This window comes from Lissotriton vulgaris, chromosome 4_1 (assembly GCF_964263255.1).
Source record: "Lissotriton vulgaris chromosome 4_1, aLisVul1.2, whole genome shotgun sequence".
NCBI lineage: Eukaryota > Metazoa > Chordata > Amphibia > Caudata > Salamandridae > Lissotriton > Lissotriton vulgaris.
Window position 1 is genome coordinate 1394079482 of NC_141691.1, and position 18941 is coordinate 1394098422.

Genomic DNA, 18941 nt, shown 5'->3' on the forward strand with positions numbered 1-18941 from the left:
CATTAACCTCAGACTCCGGAAACAACAGGTTGGGGCGAATGTACTGAAGGACATCTTTAAGATCCAATCCCTGCACAAAACGACCCTTAAGCTCAACATCCTCCTCCCCATCAGAGTCCTTGGGGGGACCAGGGTCACATTTAGCCATTTTAGACAGAGGAACAGACTCCCTGTCATGCAAAGCAGTGGCCACTGCAGTTTGTATCATCTATTGGATCACAGCCAGCGAAGGAACCGCGTCTGCAGAGCCAGAAGACCCCCCAGTATGTGAAGAAACCAATTCAGCACCTTCCTGCATACTTGCCACAACAAAATAGCAAGAATAACTCATGACAGCAAGCCAGCACGCTTAAAAAGTGTTCAATGCCATGGCAACCACACAAAAAAACCACTCCAGGACTGCCTTCGACATGCCCCTAGCGTTCACGCAACATCCCATAAGATTAAAATGACCCCCTGCAAAATGCGCCGTAACATCGTGCCGACCCGCAAGAAGCGGCATGAAGCCATGGCCCCACGGGCTGATGCTCACCCAGTGCACACAGACCGAAGCTGCGTGGCAGCGGGAAAAGCCAGTAAGAGAACGGGCGGAGGGAGCCTGCAGGAGAGCCCGGGTGTCCCTTCAAAATTAAAGACCTGCCGAGACCGCTAGTGCAGGACTCGGCAGGAGACCACCCAATACGAGGTATCAATTAAAGCCACACTCCGGGAGTCCGCTACAGCAGGACCGAGGAGGAAGCATAACAAAGTGGGAAGACAGTTCAAGGCAAACCAAACCCCCCACCCCCCTTGGGGGACAAGAGTCCACTATAGCAGGACTACCGCTCCCACCTTCCTGATCACAGGAAAAGCACTCGGAGTAGTGCAGAAACAAAAAAACAGGGCGTGATGTGGATCTTGTATCCTTTTATGTGACTGGTGGTTGCCACTGGGGGCCATATTAAAGGGATAGGGAGACTAGTATGTTAACTTTTGCTTGGAGTTTCTGTGGTAGAAGAATGCTCATTGGTATTACTGTGGCGAGGAGAGCGGACAAACATGTAATGGAACGTTGCCCACCCTACCCACATAGACTTGACTAAGAAACACAAGACAATATTCTATCACTGGAAATTCTGCACTACTAACCGGAGGTCAACGTCGGCAGATCTACTGGAAATGATGCTCTCAGGTTTTTATTTTATTTTACCAAAACAGTTCCTACACTTTTTTTTTAAACAACCATTCCTGAACAAATAATGCTGACTTTGATGTGCCTCAAGCTGAAAAGAAGAGGATGTCATGTACAGTGACATGAAACAATGGGCAGAGAACTAAGGAAGAAACAAGGCTTCTCTACATGGTGCTTTCTGCCCGAAAGAAAGGAAAATTTGTGCATGGTTAATCAGTGGTTTGCGAGACAGCATATGATTTAATTGATAGACTCATTTGAAAATTCCTGGGTGCATGGTTAATCAGCTGCTTGTGAGAGTATGGGCTTTAATTGATGGAATCACGTATAACATAACTTCATGGTGACAATGAGGTCTTCTTTTTGAGAGGTACTGCAAGAGTGTGTAATAGTTTTTTAAACTGTGCTGTCTATCTTAGACTCAGTTAATTAATTATTTTAATTCTTAAACTAATAACCCATATTCACAATATATTGTGATTCTTAAACTAGTAACATATTAACATGAATATTGTACTATGAATTAATATTAATTTAATTCTTAAACTAATAACACAAATCCACAGTTCTTTTTGTCACGGTCTAGGAAGACTATAAATATGTCACTATTCCTGTTGCACCAACCAGGATTCGATAGGATGACCAGGCGTTCCGGTTTTCCACGAGCTGTCCCGGCAGATTTCGTAACTTTAGGGTCAGGTAGTGCCGGTTTCCATTGAGGGTCAACTGCAAACAGTGGAGGCACCTTTTTATGTGCTACAAAGCAGAACTTGTTAGCAGTTCTAAATAGACAACTATTTAAATAACCTGTATAATACTGAGATTACATTTTTTTTATTATTTACTCCCTTAGGGCCACGCCTATGTTTCTATGTTGATCAGCACTGAGATTCGGTCCCCCTCAGATGATGTCTCATTGAGCCCTTCTATTTTTGCAAAATCTGGTCATCCCAAGATTCAGACCAGTGACTTTCCTGATCCAGTCATTTTAAATCACTATATTAACCAAATGCTCTCCCACCTGAACAACGCATTTCCCACATATTAGTTTAACTTGCATTTGTTTATTTATTAAAGGGGACACATTGTATTTAAATGTGTTCACCTCCAGATGCAAGCCAATAAAATAGTTGAACGGATAATTCTTTGCGCCACGTCATTGACCTTGCCTCAGCACTCACTGAGCCCGACCCCATAGTACTCAGATCACAGTTGCCATACTTTTTCTGTGCATTTCGACCACGGTTGCTAACACCGCGTTTGCAAACCCCACGAAACTCCCACTGACTATCCCACTCGTGCTCACTGTAGCGCGCTTGAAGGTAGCGGAAGTGACGGTCGGCAAGACGCATTAATTCAAACGTGACGTGTTTGCCACGTGATTCGGGTGCTTGACTAAGGTTAATTCCTCTAAAGGAAGCTTGCGGTTCCACCGTTGCTAAGGGATATTCCTCTAACGAGACAAGTCGTCCCGCTTTAGTTCCGAAGGGGTGGAAGTTGTAGCGCGCGGAAGGCGCTGTGTTTGAATTGGTTGTTGTGAATGTGTTCCTGTCAACCCCGACTCAGGCTGCAGGTCTCTCCTAATGCACGTCTGCCACCATTTGCGTGCTTCTCTGTGTGTGTAAACGTGTGCTGCTTCGTGGAAGAGTGGTAGCGGCACCAACTAGCCAAAGTGTTGCCAGTGTCGCATGATGGGCTGAGTCAGCAGAAAGGAGACTTTGGGTTCAGGCAAGTTTTGTTTTTGTTAAACTGGGAAATGTGTAAGAGAATTTGGGTTACATTTGATGATACTAAGCTACCTACCTAGTGATTTGGAGTTCCCTGAGGTGTACTTCACACTCATTTTGATGCATTTTTGATCAGCAGTAGTGTTCGCTGGAGAGGTTTAGGTGTGGTAGACCTCGATTGGTTGCTCGTTGCAGCATTCCACCGAAGCATTTATTGAAACATGCCACATCATAGTCCTCGTTATCTTTGATGTCCTTTCTTACCCCGATCTGCTCCTCACCCTTGCTTCTGATAGCGACAGGAAGTCGAAATGGCAACCGTCTGATTTCATTGAGTAGCTGCAAGTCAAGGAAAGCTTTATTTGACTGCATTTTTTAACAATCTTAAAAGCTCAAAAAGTTCATAAAGTTACAACACAATTGAGTAGCAAAAAATGTAAGATTTAGTATAAGATTAAAAACAGCAATGATAAAATCACTTTAAAAATTGGCAAATGCCCATTTGATTACAATTCATCAATTATAATAATTTATCTAAAATACAGTGCTTTCTTCAAAAACATTGCTATACGCTATGCTACGTGTTTGTTCTACAAGAACTGAAGTTTGATCAAGGCCGGACGACATTGCCTTAACCCCTGTTATTTTAAAAGAGGAAGAATCCACGCTTGCCTTAACACTTGGAGAAATTTACAAAATAAGACTAGGTGTATAGTGGACTGCTCAGCTTGATTATCCTGCGGACAAAAATGCAGTGTCCGTGACCATTCCTTTGTTGTTGGAAAAGTCACTTATCTATAAACAGTACCCAGCCTGAACCTAGTTAATAGCTTCCGGTCAAAACCACCCAGTACAAATGTTAGATATGGTTCCATGTCTAGAGTGGTTAAAATTAGCTGGTTTTGTTTTACACCAGGCTTTAACATCTCTTCTGACATTCTTATTATGCCCAGTAGCTGGAGACCCTACTTTCTTAGTTTCTTCTAGGGATTTCCTGCATTGAACTTCGATCGGTAAAGTATTCTGCGTGCCCTAGATCGTTCATAAAGTTACTCACATACCTAATTCAGGAAATTTTAAAACCCCCTCTAGGTTGAGACAATCCTGTAGTATCTCCCTATTTAACTTGGTTTGCTCCTTTAACCAAATCCGGTGCCACAACAGGATAGGTTCTAGTTTTATAAGATCCGAAATGAAAGGAAGACCTAGCTCGTCATGGCAGGCATAAGAAGAGGTACTAGCGGGGACTGATAAAATATATCTTAAAAATTAATTTTCCACTACTTGGGTCGGGCGAACATTATCAAAATCACAGACTCCCGCCCCGTACATTGCTGTTGTAATGCATTTGGCTTTTTAGATTTGAATAAGCTCTGCTGGGGGTTTCCTCCTAGCTTCTTAGAAACAGAAGTGAGGGCTGCTGTTGTTTTTGCAAACACCAGTTTTTTTGTGGATATTGCTTGAGCCCATGAATCACCTTGATTAAATAAAATACCTAGGTGTGAGAAGGTCTTGGTCATTGCTAACTTCTGCCCATCCACAAACATGCCTCTTAACCTTTTGCTTCTCCCACCGCAATTCATAATGTACGTCTTCCATTTGTCAATAGAGAGACCTAGGTCCTTCATAAAAGCAGTAAAACTGTCCAGGACCCTCTGAAGACCAATTTGAGTTCTAGACATTAGTGCTGCGTAGAGGAGAACAGGTATGGTTCGACCACCTACTAAGGGGAAATCTTGATTATTCCAGAACAGTGCTTGTTCCAAACCATGAGTATACAGGCTAAAGAGAAAGGGGGCCAGTACACAGCCATGACTGACCCCCCCCTTCTAATGGGAAAAGAAGGTCTACGCTCACCCCATGCCAAAGCGCACACTAGCTGCGGCACCACTATACAAATACCGTAAAAAAAGAATAATATGGGGATCCATCCCAGCTAGCTCAAGGACCTCCCACAGTTCATTGTGTCTCACTGAGTCAAAAGCCGCCATGAGATCCACAAATGCCAGAAACCAGGTACCGTTCTTTACTCTGACATATTTCCACACAATTTAAGCACGGTTTACACTCTGCTCGATCGTTCTCCGTCCCTCTCGAAAACCATATTGTATATCTGATAGCACCTGTCTATCGTCTGCCCAAGCATGCAGGCGCGCCAATATGACTTGGCCGGCTACTTTTACCATGGAATCCAGTAACAAAGTAGCCGGTAGCATCCACGGTCCCCTTTTTTAAAAATTTGAATTATATTGGATTCCCCCCAAGTCTTTGGCATCGCGTCCTCACAGCTGGCATTAAAAACCTGGGTTACCGTGGGCCCCCAAAGAGCAATATTTGACTTGAATAAATCCACTGGTACTCCACCAGGATCTGGAGCTTTACCTCCCTGGCTCTCTGCAATAGCACTCTCCACCTCCCCCATTGTGAACTTCAAGTTTGCTTTATCCGTATTATCTCTCATCGTACCAATCTGTGTTGCATTGAGGGACTGCTGGCCAATGTACATTTCTGTAAAGTGTCTAACCCAGGATTCCTCAGATATGGTGATTTCTATGGAGGGACCACCCACAGGTTGTAGAAACAGTGTTTTCACTGCCCGCCAAAAGGCGGCACTATCTTTCTGTAGTGCACCCTATGAAGGGATTCACAGGCTTCTTTTCTCAAGGCACATCTTCTCTCTTTAAGGGCCCGCCTGTAATCCATTCTTGCCTTCTTGACATTGTTGGGAATTCTGGGCTGCCTATGTAACTCGTTTTTAAGGTTGATATATGCTCTCATACATTGTTTATCGAACCACCCCTGATGCTTAACTTTATTCCGAAGTTGGACGAATAATAGCTCCCTTACCCCAGTTAATAATGTCTGAAATGAAGATAATATACTCTTGGGTGGAGCTAATTCGCTCAAACAAATATCAAAGGAGATATTATATTTGATAACTAGTTGTTTCATAGCTGCTTCTTTGTCCACCTTAGACCACCGTAATGCATAACCATTCAGTTTATCCAGTTTTACCGTTCCTAGGTCTTCTGTGGAGTTATCTACCCTTTGAGACTTATGTGATGGCAAACTAATCGTTAGACAAAGGGGAAAGTGTTCACTCATAGGGTTATCACCTACTTTAACCCCTTCGGTGCTGACGGCCCCCAGCCGTCATGAGTCTCGGTGCTCGTGTGCTGATGCGGCCGTCATGACCACGCCCGCGATCGGAATGTCCAGCACAGGCGCGGAATTCCAGCCGCTGCCAGGGGGTTAAAAAGGAGTGCAACCTTGATGCATAGTTACAGGATACTACTATGAAATCTATGGTTGTGGATATACCTCTCCTATTAAATGTGGGGGATATGGAGATCGGGCTAGCCAATAAATCATTCACAAAGTCCATCTCATTATTATTAAGCAATTCCCCCATCAATGTGTGGCAGAAATGAGTATTACATGTTCCTTCTTCAACACTGAAACCACAGTTTATGCAAAGGAGGCAATTAAAATCCCCCATTAGGAGTGTCATAGTATCTTTAGTACTATCATTGCTGGCCGCGTTAAGGTCACTAGCAATATTTTTTATCTACCTTTCCAAACCCTCCTGGTAATATGTTGTTGTAAATATTAATCAAAATAATACAATGGGTCAGACTTGTATGTCATTTGATCAATTGGTAGTATCTATTGCCCCACTTTGAAACCATTTTGACTATTGGCACTTTAATATATATATATATATATATATATATATATATATATACATACATACATACACACACAGAGCCCTCCCTTTGCTCTACCCTGTGATCCATTCTCTGCAGACGTATGGAGTGTTTTAAAACCATTAATGTGAATTGGGTCTATAGTCCAAGTTTCCTGGAAACAGAGTATATCATAGTTTAGAATCAAATCACACCATGTTTGATCATTCATCTTATTGCGCAGGCCTGCTATATTCCAGGATATAATCCTGGACACACAGAACAGTCATAATTGGCTGGGGATATATTTTGATCTACAGTTATAATGGTTGTATTTGAATTTCCCAAATGAGAGTTTACTCGCATTTGTGGCTCACACGATCCAGACATTGGGGCTACACAACTGGTGCTGTATTCTCTCTCGGACAATTCCATCTCTGACGGTCTAGGCTCTAATTTGTCGGGTTCTATGGTGCTGCCTTTTAGGAGAGTTACGTTACCACAAACTCTGGATAGGGCCTTGTCCCTGTTCAGGTACCTACTCCAAGATGCCAGTCAGTCGATATCCTCTAAAGTAATAAAGATGTCGTAATGATTGCTGACTGGGACAGCGTACGTAAATTGTCTTGGCCCAAACATTCTTTCTTCCTCAGGTATGTACTGTGGAAATCTCGGTGGTTTGTAGAAGAAGCCCAGGGGTAGGATGTTTATCTCCATTGTACTGACTGGCCGATCTCCCCCCTTACTTAAAATGGTTCGAACTAAAGCTGGAGACCTAAATGTTAAAACTACACAATCTCCAGCTAAGGCCTTATTAGAATTACCTACCCAGCCAATCTGTCGAGCCATCTTAAACTCTGCAAATAACGAGTTTGTAATACCAGTCCTAGTACTGAGGAGATGTAAGGACTTATTCCTGAGTGTCGACCAATGCTCAATCTCCCCTGATGACTGGGGGGGTAACATTGGTCAGCACGACAGTGTATGGAGTTACTTCAGGAGGAAGTTGTAAGTTACTAAGACAAGCCAAGTTACCCCTGTTTAAATTCTGACATCGTGAATCAGTTAGGGTCTGGGCTCCCTCTTTATAATGGTCCCTATCTGGGAGGATCTCTTTTTGTGTGTTTAGCGACTGCTCTCTGCCACTATTCAAACCCTGTACAAGCTGCGATTGCCTAATAGTGGGAGGTGCTTCTCTTGGGAGTAGTGACCCGGACCCAGCAGGAGCGTTTGTTTTATGCGAAGGGTCTAATTGATACTGCTGGGACGCAGTCCCATTCCCCGGGTTTCTAGGCTCACCAGTATTTATAACCACGGATCTACTTGACAAAGCAGCCTTTGTTCTGCATTCACAGTTCTCTGGGGGGCTGGACCAGGACTTCCCACTAGGTTTTCCAGTCTTACTAGGTTCGCCTCCAGTGAAGATAATTTAAGCATTAGTGGACTCAAGAGGGCTGAAATGGCTGTTTCCAACTTTTTCCAGAACTCCGTATTATCAGTGTCTAGGCTTGAGATGGGGGCTGTTTGAGCAGAGTCCTTTAGGGCCATAGTAAGTCCTGTACTGACCTCCCTCACCGCAGTCTTTTGTTTGTGTCCCATAGCCTTTGAAGGGGGAAAGTTTTCTTAGTAGGACACTGCCCCTTTCTTTTCTTGGATGGCGGTGCCGAATTGGTCCCTTGGCTGATTTGAACTTTCTGGCCCCTGGTGACTACGTTCGGTCTCGTTAGACTATCAGGTACTGCATTGCAGTTAGTGATCTCTGGATCAGATGACAATGAGTGCGGATATTCCGGTAAGGGAGAATTAGGCGTAGCATTGATATTTTCGGAGGGGATTGTTATAGTCGAATGTCAAGGGTGACAACTTGCTCTACTGCTAGATTACGCTCTGTTAGGGCAATTTCATGAATTAAAGGCGACTCTGCCCTTAATAAGAATGCGTCCAGAGTCCCCACCACACCCTTCCCCTTACGCTTACTTTCCTCCCCCACCAGTCGATCAATACTATAAATAATATGAAATAGTAAAAAAATACAGCCCTCCTGACCCTTTCCCCAATGCAGGCGGCGTGCACGCCACAGAGGCTGCAGGGAGGTGTCGTTTTTAGCCCCCCGGGCCGGAGGTGAAATCAGCAATCCTGCGATGAGTGCTGAAGCTGTGGCTGTGACTTCCCAGCACGAAGAACATTCCCATTATGCTCTAGAAGGAGATGTTCTTTCTATGAAGCTGGCTGACCTGATGTGGATGACAGTATGTCTGTTTTTTTGGGGGGTGAGGGGGGTAATCGGGGAGAAGGGCTACAATTAACATCCGTGAAAACAGATGATTGTACTTTTGATTTTTTATTTAAATAATTTGACTTGATCTATGGTGCTTTACAGTTCCTGTGAAAAAGTTTTGATACAGATACAAACCAATGCAAGGAGGCGATCTTCCAAAGCAAGTCCTTCTGAACCCTGAGCCAAGGCCCTCATAAAAAGTCATGATGATATAATGTGACCCAGGATTCCACTCGGCAGTGGTTAAAAGGGGGGGGGGGGGGGCAATAGAGCTGCCGCCTTCTTCTTTATCCCTTCGGGATACTCTGTCAACATGCCTCATTCCCTCTACTGTAACTCATTGCGGCTCAGAAGGGAGGCTCTGAATTGACTGCAGACCTTTGCTCTACAGAATACTTATTTTGACACTTTAGTACCTCCGGCAAAAGCGTGTAAACTAGCAGCTGCTGACCACAGAGTTAATTTGACTGATTGGTGTGAAACGGTGATATGCCACCGCTCTTATTGCAGGTTGCAGCAGAGCTGACTTCTGAGCAAGTGTGTCATTATTGAGGTCTCCAGCGTATACTGTAGCCAGGGAGTATACTCTATCCTTTTGTATGTGTTCCAGTTCCTCGGCAGACTTTTGGTCATTGAAAGACCTCCAGTACACCTAAGGGTTTGTGAAGTATTTGTCCTTCAAAACTGAAACTCGCCAAGAGTTCTTTTCCAGCTTGTCTCAGGGCGTTTTTGGCTGCACTTGAACGAGTTATATATACAGATACATAAAGATACAGAACATTTCAATTCTGGGCCTTGACCTACGGCCTGAAAGTGAAATCAAATTTACTCACAAATATTCTGGGCCTCTTGACAGGTCTTCTCCATTGCAGGGAATTCTGAGCCATCTATATTTGGGCCATGCCATTGATCAATTCTAGAAATCTGGCAAATTGCATGGAGGCATTTCTTTTACTGAAACAGGTGCAGGGCAATGAAACATGCTTTCATGTAAGCCCATTTTAAAGGCAGCTGTGCGATCAAGACGCTCTATGCACTTTGATTATGCGCACAGCACTTTATTTAAATAGTTTTTACAGATGTTATCACGGGATACCCAGATTTATACTACACAAAATGTACATGTGATTTAATGTTTAGAATCTATTTTATATTGCATTATATCATATTGTATTATTGTTGTATTTGGTACTTTTTATAGCTGAATGTTCAGCCGAGTAAAGTTGATCTGATACCATCTCTTCCATTGAATGAGCATCTTCATTCTTCTTTCCACTGGCCACTGTTGCCCCGAACCAACAGGACACCAACAACTCCAGATACAAGAAAATATTGTCTCTGGTGCTCCACGTTTCGGAGCACTGGGTTCCAAAGTCGTTCTGCTCAAAACTTCATTAAATATGTGGCTCGCTGTCTGGGTCACAACTTCACTTGGTGGTTACTTACTTCGTATTTTTCGAAGGGAGTGAACCTACATTTTCCATCACCAACATGGGCTCAACCTGAGTGGTTTAAAGTAATGATCCGAGGGATAGCTACATCCAGGGTAGATGGTCCCCAACAGTGTCTACAAGGACTTCCAATTTGAGAGCATTATCCGCTATCCTGAGAACCCTCCAGCTATTTGAAATACAGTTGGAGGGACCTGTATTCCTTATAAGGTTGAGTTTCAATGGTATTGAAGTACGTCAATCTACAAGGGAGTACTAGATTTACTGCACTCGAGTGATAGAGAGGTTTATTTATTTATTTATTTTCTGTGGGAAGAGAAATGCCTTCTCATTCTTCATTACACTCCCCACCGAGCAGTAGAGCATGCCAGAGCAAATCAGCCAGCAGGGTGTTCTCTCCTTCTTTGGATTTTGTCCTTCAAATCTATTCCTTTTATTCAAATCAGTGAAAGGTTCTGCTATTCTGTGACGGGCATTTTTGTGAATAAAGCTAACACCCCTTTCTCAGTACACAGCTCTAGTGATCAGGATGAAGGGACTTGAAAGGTGAATTTTACAAACCTTCAGATAGCCCCATTATTTTCTACTTACCGTTCCCTTTTTCCAGCCTGGTGGGAGTTAATGTGAAGTCCAGCAACAGATTCATGTCAAGATGCCAATCAAGGAGGTGAAGGGTTATGTTTCTTGTTTGGTTAGATCATTCTATCTGTTATAATGTATGTTTTTTAAAATCTCTACCCACTTGGGACATTGCTTCCTCTGCTTCTGTGGTTCATGCAGCCCACGCACTCCATTCGAACCCCTGTAGGCGATCCCTATAAAGATGTTTGTCATCTAAGGCACTGCCTATTCCTTTGAGCTATTAATTCAGATCGGGGATATGGGGGCCTCCTACTCTATAGGGACCTTTATCAGAGATTTATATCCAAGAGCAGGTGATCTTGTGCCCCGGCTGGCCGCCATGTTTTCTTTTAGGACAAAGGTGCCTTTGTGTTTCAGTTTAGTCAGGACATCGTTATTGTGCCCCCTTCCAGGTTCTGAGTCTGTTTGTTACTTTTGGCCCTTGCCACAAGGGTACCAAACCCTTTTCTGATACCTTAATTAGATGGATCAGGCATTATCCTTCTGGCACATGAGGAACTATGCAAACCACTTCCTTTTTCTTGTCTGCATCGCTTCACCAGGTACATCTTTGCATCGTGTTCACAACAGGGGATCATCAAGCTGCTTTCTAGACTTCACCCAACACACTAACTTTTCATTGTAAACTCAATGTACACGTTTTAAAGCCTCCTTCAGTTCTGCTTATATAAGGTGTTGAGTTTTACATTATGTCCTACTGTGTGGTCTTGATACAATCACTCTTCAATTGATGTTGGGATCCTTATTATGAAAGACTGTGATGATGTCGGGAAATGAACGGGTAGTAGCTCTATGAACTGCTATTGATCCTATTGACACCGAATCCTACTTATTGCCATTGCAATTCTACGTTCTCTCTCTCTCTCCATCCCCACAAATGGAAGCGAGTTCCTCAAAGTGTGTACAGCTCATGTATTGAACAGTGGATGAACTTGTATTTGGGGGTAGGGGGGTCAAAAAGTGTTCAAATATAGGAGTCTGAAAGGTTCCTGTCTAGGTCTATAGATCACCAATTATATTAAGGACTAGCAGCCCGTCCCGACGTTGTCCTGGTATGAATTGCTGCCGGCCAGTAGTATATTGTTTTGTAGGTTTTCGTTTTGATAGCATTTCTTATCTGTGACAGGCCTGTGAAACGCTCCGATTCACAGTGCACTGCTGATGCACTTAAGAGTGCGCGTTCAGTAGTGTGTGAACTCGAGTTTCCCTACTTTATTTTTCCTTGCAATATTATTTAGCGCCAACATGGCATGAGCACAATTTACATTACAGAAGAACACATTAATTTGTACTAGGCACGGGGAGACAAAGCTATTTGCCTGGATCACAGGCTGTTGAGCTGATGCCGAGATTCGAACGTAGCTCCCCAGCTCTAAAGTTCGCAATTGTAGAACTTGTGGCGGGAGGTGTGTCTAAAAGTGTATGTCGGTGCTGGCCTTCAATGAGAGAGACCTGTGCATTTTTGAAATGGGTGGTGAAAAAATAAGAGTATGTTGCTGGAGATGTGGGCCACCGTGCCACCAATGTACTTACTGGGGGAGGGTAAACACCCATTATTCCGCAACTTTATTTCCGCATACCATCACACCGCATACTTTCATTACGAAAGTACCATGACTCCGCAATGCCATTATAACGCATGGCATTACATTTTATATGCTTTTACCACGCATACATTTACAACGAAATTCGTTGTAAATGCATGAATGGTAAAAGCATGTTTTTTTTTAATGTTTGGATAAGGTAAGTATGGGTATAGGGGTATATGTTTTGGGGTACTGAGGTATATGTTTTGGGGTGTTTGGGTATTTTAAGGGTTCAGATAGTTTTGGGTTATGGGGTACAGGAGTAGTTTTAGGGATAGGTAGGGGTTTTGGGGTACAGGGGTATTTTTAGGGTTCAGGGGTAGGTTTGGGTTTTGGGGTACAGGGGTATTTTAAGGGTTCAGGGCTAGGTTTGGGTTTTGGGGTACAAGGGTAGTTTTAGGGTTCAGGGCTAGGTTTGGGTTTTGGGGTACAGGGGGTATTAGGGTAGGTTTGGGTTTTGGGGTACAGGGTTATTTTTAGGGTTCAGGGCTAGGTTTGGGTTTTGGGGTACAGGGGTATTTTTAGGTTTCAGGGGGCAGGTTTTGGGGTACAGCTGTATTTTAGGGTTCAGGGGTAGGTTTGGGTTTTGGGGTACAGTGGTATTTTTAGGGTTCAGGGCTAGGTTTGGGTTTTGGGGTACAGGTGTATTTTTAGGGTTAGGGATAGGTAGGGGTTTTGGGGTACAGGGGTATTTTTAGGGTTCAGGGGTAGGTTTGGGTTTTGAGGTACAGGGGTATTTATAGGGTTCAGGGCTAGGTTTGGGTTTTGGGGTACAGGGGTATTTTTAGGGTTTAGGGATAGGTTTGGGTTTTTGGGGTACAGGGTATATTTATAGGGTTAAGATGGGTTAGTGTTTAAGGGTGTTGGGATATTTTAAGGTGTAAGGGTGGGTTATGATTATGGGGTGCAGGGGTATTTACAGAGAGCAGGGTGGGATTAGCACACGACATGAGACATGGCATGAAGGGCGGAACGTACCACACGCCCCCAGCGTTTTTCACGCCCACAGCACAACGCAGACACGCCCACAAGGGACTACTTTGCTGGCACGGTTCTTTTACCTTTTAAATGTATATGGTGGGCGTCTGCATAGCCTATGTCCTTCTGCTGCAACTGCCCTTTCCAACGCTGTATTAGGTGTTGTGATTGGTGCTGTGGTTCCTGAGATTACCCTTCTCAATGGTTTGGGCTCTCTCTTTAATATATTGAGTATATATATGGATATGGATTGGAATAAGAAAGAGTTAAGTCAGTGCTCTGAAGATTCAGTTAGTGAGCAGCCATTTTCTTTCTGCCACTTGTTTAATTTCCACAATGTTCCTATGTTTGTTTTGTTTATAAAAAAAATCTTGCTCTCAGGAGTATGTCAAGAAAAGATATGGCTTGTCCACCTCCACCGTCTTGCTAGGCTTCACATGCTGGGTAATGCATTGCTTGCGATCTTAGTTCAAGCTTGAGCACCGCCTTTCGTCACATGCTGCTCAGCCACTTTCCCTTTATGCAAACAAAGGAGACACTGTCAGACCGGCTCTATCACTTTGCCGCAGACCTGAGCTCAGTGAAGGGCCCAAAGCCAAGACTGAGAAACAAGAGTGTTTGACTATACTAGTCATACAAGGTAAGAGAACTGCTCCCTGTATCCCAGGTTATCTTAATAATTGATAATACAGTAGCCTTCTAAACTGAAAAAATAGAAATCCTGTCTCCGAATTCCTTTGACATTTTGCAGCGTGATTATTTACAACTGTATAGTATGGTATATGGGTTCGGTGGAAGACAAGTTAAATTTAGCAAATTTTCTTTTTCCAATTATGTAACACAATTTTTCTTGTGTTCCACCTTTCTTTCCATTAGCCTTTGTTTTCTCTAGTTACACAATGGTTTATATCTGTTGGTTAGTTGGCTGTCTGCTATTATTCGATTTTATATTTACTTGAAATAATGAAATGCATTTACAAGTAGGAAAATGGTGCAGTAGCTGAGAAATATAGCAGCACGAATGAGTCAATGCTAATATTCAAAACTGCAGTGTAACCTCCTTATCAACATGAAGTTATCTAAATATTTGGCTTGCTCGGGTGGGAGTTTGAATGTGAACATTTTGTTCAAGTTCTACTAGATGTTTCTTGTAGCTGCATTAATACTTGTACTGCTGTAGGCGGCACAAAGCATTTTACACACGGGATGTCTCAAATAATGCAGACAGTACTGTTTGTGTTAATATGTTGGAGATATGCAATTTAAAAAAAGAGATGCCATTAAAATGTTTTTGAAATCTGCCCATTTCATGTTAAATGAATATATTAGACAAATAGACAAGATCGTGTATTTTTCTTCAAATGGGTTCGGCTAACAGGAAAGGAAGACAAACCCACCTTCTTAAGATGAAGACTTTGTACAGAACTACATGTGAACCATGGATTGACTTTGTCACTGATTAGACAATCGGAAGTGTTCCTTTCTCTTTCTGTTTAGACCTGGGAGCTTGTGATGTCCACTTCATGTGCTGTATCACTTCAAGGCACAACAAAAGCCACATTGTGTGTGCTTAAGGAATGAGTAGTGATTTTGGGGTTTTGCTAGAGAGTTTATTTGATTTGGTCTCCTGTGAAGGAGTGTTAATTCCTGCTAAGCAATGTCTAAGCGACAAAGGCATGACTCTTGCATACTGTATTACATGTCCTGTATTATGGGTTGATTTGAATTACATAAAGAAAATGAGGTAGGGAATAATCGGGTCATGGCCGGTTGTAGGTTTCACTCCATTCCCCTGTTGCTGAATCGTACATCCCAGGTCCTTCGGCGTGATGCTATTAGCACTTCACTAATCAATATTTGGATCCGAAACATTATTGATTTCTGCCACTTAATTTTGTAATGTGAGCCTGCTCTTAGCTCCTCAAATATTTCCAGTAAATTTGGTGATGTGCTGTTCGGGTGTGCCACGTAGACAAGTATGTTATTAGAATATAGTGATATTTTGTCTTCCCGACCAGATTCCCACCACAATCTCTCTACTTAGGAATTCCTCTGCCAGTGTGAATAGGAGTGGTGACTGAGAGTAGGTTTGCTTTGTTCCCCTGCTTAGTCTGAAAGCATGTGATGCTACTCCATTCACTTGTCCTTCTGCCATTGGATCAGTATGAAGTGCCTTTGACCCATGCCCTACACTCCAACCTGTCCACAATCCTTTTAGCACCTAGAAGAGAGACATCTTTCCAAAGGAGTCAAATGCCATTTTGGCATCAAGAGCTTGGATTACTCTGGGTCCCTCTACACCCTCCCATTCATCAGACCAGTTTCGGAACAGTCTCTGATTCATTCTGGTGGATTGGTTCCCGATGAATTGTTTTAGTTTTTTTAGCATATGCAACAAGAATTTTAGATTCTATTAAGGACACGGAGGAGAGGATTATGCTTCTCAATCTTAACTACCCATTAAAATAGCAGCCAATCAAAAAACCGTAACATCAAAACATACTACATGTCCCTTGAGGCTTTGAACCACACCTCTTACAAACCCACCATTAGTCTATCGACCTCCAGTACAAAATTGAGGCACCATCTTCCTGCGTCTTTTTTTGCGAACAAGCAGTCCACTAATAAGAACAGTCCAAAAAGGGAACAGTCACACAGTTCCAAAAACCCTCAATGGAGAGTTCCCACAGTTCCAAAAGGGGGTCTAGGCAGAACAATGAAATCCAAACAGAGGCACTGCAGCTGAAACACCGACCCATGGAAACAGTTAGGCCATTGGCGTTAACCTTGTTCGAATCCAATCCTGAAAAGAAATAACTTGAGTCCCATCTTAACATAAGTTGAAGCAGAAGGGTGGGACAAAATAACCGTAAAAATAAAAAATAAAAAAATAAAAAAATATATATACAGCGGCTTTATTTCGGCCAAACTCGTTTCACCTTTACAAAAGGCTAGAGACCGTGATCAAGCCTTTTGTAGAGGTGAAATAAAGCCGCTGTAAATCTTTGAACAAGGAATACGAGCGAGAGCGTTTTTATTTTCCTTGTTGGACTGTGCTGCATATTTACCGACTGGACCCTGTAGGAAAAAACGCACTGATAGATATATATTTATATATATATATATATATATCACACTTCTTCCCTTGGTTAGAAAAGATATTGGGCGCACTCCCTTTGGTTTCCACAAATTAATTTATTTCGATCTATTTAAGCATGAAAAGCAGACGATCTACACGTTTCGATGCTACAAGCATCTTGCTCACGATCAGTTTCCTGCATTTTTTCAAAACATTTAAAGCATTCAATTGGATATTACATCATTTCCTGTGCTAAGGTGCTAAACATTGTGGTTATTGTAGTTTTATATAAAAAAAAGTGTCTAGGTAAGATTTTTACCAGTTAGTTAATTGGAAAATAATAACTCCTTATTTTCAGTTGATTGTCCGGTTAGAGTTTCAATATCAATTTCCCCTCCTTTTAAGTTCTTTCAGGTCATTTTGTAGGTTTTTGCACCTTTTGTGCTCCGGTTCTCATTTAGATCCCTCTAGTGGGATTTGTTATTGATTTATTTAGTGGGATCATTCTCATCCTCTTGGTTGAGTCTACTGTTCTCTTTTCTTTTTGTAATCCCATTTTCCAATGTGACTTGGCATTCCTCCTTTTGTTAATTTCTCATTAAGAACTATCCACCATGTTTATTTTTCAGAGATGAATGTATAACTCCTCTGATTAAGGCCGTACGGACTTAAAGTTCTGAAGTTTATGATGTGGCGTGACTCCTTTTGCCTTAGTGATTTCTCTCGGTCACCTCCTCGTATGTGTTTTGGTATCGTTTCTATGCCAAAAAATCTCAATTTCTGCCAGTCTCCATTATGTGTTTGCTCCATATGTTTCGCAACCGCATTTTCTCTGTCTTTATGCGTGGTTGCTCTGGCGTGTTCCATGATGCGTTTCTTTAATTCACCCTTCGTGCTGCCCACATACATAAGTGGGCAAGGGCACTCTATTCCGTGGACTGTGATTAGTTGACGTATTTGCCACGTCTTGTTGTTTGGCATCTTAACTTCTTTTGTTTGTTTCGCAATTTGACACATTTTGCATCCATAACACTTTATGAAACCAGTGGTTTTGAGCCAATCGTTTTTATTGTCCTTTTTGGTTTTACAATGACTGCGGATAAGATGGTCCTTCAAGTTTGGGGCTCTTCGGTAGGTTACAGTTGGATGTTTTCCAACTATTTTACCAACTGTGTCATCCAAATGTAAGATTTTCCAATTTTTTCTCAGGATGTTTATGAATTCTTTGCTGCCTTCTGAAAAGTCTGTAATGAGTCTGATTGGCTCTTGTTAGTTTCTATTTTTGATTTGATTTTTTTAGGCACTCAGTTCTGGGTTTCGCATTTGCTCTCTTCCAACATTGTTCTACATTTTCCTGGTTATATTTACGGTTTCTGAACCTCTTTTTTGTTTCAGCGCTATTTTTTTGCCACTCAGTTTCTTCGCTGCATATTCGTCTTATTCGGAGGAAGTCCCCGTAGGGGATGCTTGAGATTAATGAGCTTTGATGGAAACTTGTTGCTTCCAAGGTGGCGTTGGTTGCAGTAGATTTTCTGTGCAGGGTTGATTGTATTTGATTGTCCTTGATATAGATGTGTGTATCAAGGAAAGTTATTTCTTGGTTACTGATCTCATATGTTAGGTTTATCCCTGTCATGCTTCCATTGATGGTAGTGTAATATTCCTCAAAATCCTCCGGAGATCCATCCCAGATGATCAATAAGTCATAGATAAATCTTATCCAGCAGATGATTTTTCTGGTCATGTTGTCATTCTCTGGTGCCCATGCAACTTCTTTTTCCCAATAGCCCATTGTAAGGCATGCATAATTTGGGCTAAAAGAAAAACCCATAGCGGTTCCATTACTTTGCTGACATAATTCATATATATATATATATATATATATATATATATATATATATATATATATTGTGATCAACCGCTACTCTTGGCGGTCAGGACTTGTTGTTCATATATATATATATATATATATATATATATATATATATATATATATATATATATATATATATATATTCCAACATCAAGTTGCCTGTCAAAGAGAGGACCACTCACTGTCTTTAATGGAAAGAAGGCACTCGCAGCGTCATATTTCTTTTGCTCAAATTCATGTCCATTTCTCCCGACGCGTTTCGTGGCAAAGCACTTCTTCTGGGGGCTTTGGACGGACAGACGATGAAACCAGGCAGTGTCCCAGCACTACTTTTCAATCAGGTACTTTGCCGCCCAAAGGGCGTGGCCATTCGCGTGGCCTGCTGGGACATGTAGTACTTGGATATTCCTGCAGTGAGTCGCCTAGTTTCACCTCCTTATTTCATCAAATATTCCCAAGTGGGTTGGCAA

The 18941-nt window shown here is 42.3% G+C and overlaps 1 protein-coding gene across 2 annotated transcripts in view; it reads left to right on the forward strand.

The window, feature by feature from the left end:
* Positions 1-18941, forward strand: part of RBBP8 (RB binding protein 8, endonuclease) — a 446933-nt gene that overhangs the window by 120474 nt on the left and 307518 nt on the right. Inside the window, exon 1 of one of the 2 annotated variants that reach the window (XM_086965638.1) lies at positions 2609-2899. The exons of the other annotated variant lie outside the window; for it this stretch is intronic. The gene's annotated coding sequence lies outside the window, so the exon portion shown is untranslated. Of the gene's footprint in view, positions 1-2608; positions 2900-18941 lie in introns of those variants that run through there. 2 annotated transcript variants of the gene reach the window in all.